Here is an 890-nt window from a genome sequence, read left to right on the forward strand (position 1 = left end):
GGGAGTTCTGTGCTAGGTCCGGGTCACCTGTCTGCCCTGGAGCTAGAGACGGAATCTTAGCTGAAGCATTTGGGCTACATGTGAGGGAGAGGCAATTCTCAAATAAAGCTCAAGTGCTGTTCCCAAAAGCTGGAATGGATGTTCTAGCTAGAGAGACAGTGTCCACTAGGACCGTGGAGGACAAAACTAGGGTCAATGAGTAGAAACGATTGGTCTTGCTGCATTTCTGCTCATACAGAAAGATCTGTCTATGAAGTATAGGAATAAAATAGGCCAGCTATTGAAGTAGTGAGTTGGCTGTCACTGGGAGTATCCAAGCAACCACTATGAATAAATGACAACAGCCCATCAGCAATGTATAGACGGAACAGATAACCTCTAACACCACATTTTTAAAACTGTTTCTCTGTGACACAGTAAGGAATACCTCTTTACATTAAAACCCAGTGTACCCTTATACGTGCATACAAAACTGCAAACCAAAGTTTCATGAAAGTGCTTTTCCTTGGTACCTGTGGTGTGTTCTTCCCCCCGCCGAGTCAGAGTCTTGCTCTGTTAGAGTGGGCTAGAGTGCCATGGTGTCAGCCTCGCTCCCAGCAACCTCAAATGCCTGGGCTCAAGTGATCCTCCTTCCCCAACCTCCCGAGTAGCTGGGACTACAGGTGTGCGCCACGACACTGGGCTAATTTTTTCTATTTTTAGTAGAGACAGGGTCTCGCTCTTGCTCAGGCTGGTCTCGAACTCCTGACCTCAAGCGATCCTCCCACCTCCGCCCCCTAGAGTGCTAGGATTACAGGCCTGAGCCACCACGCCCGGCCCCTGTGGTGTGTTCTTGTTTTCTTTTGTTTTATTCTACTTAAAAAAAATCTCTGTTTTGTGCAACCCACTAA

This window comes from Propithecus coquereli, unplaced genomic scaffold, assembly GCF_000956105.1.
Source record: "Propithecus coquereli isolate 6110/MARCELLA unplaced genomic scaffold, Pcoq_1.0 Scaffold5, whole genome shotgun sequence".
Lineage (NCBI taxonomy): Eukaryota > Metazoa > Chordata > Mammalia > Primates > Indriidae > Propithecus > Propithecus coquereli.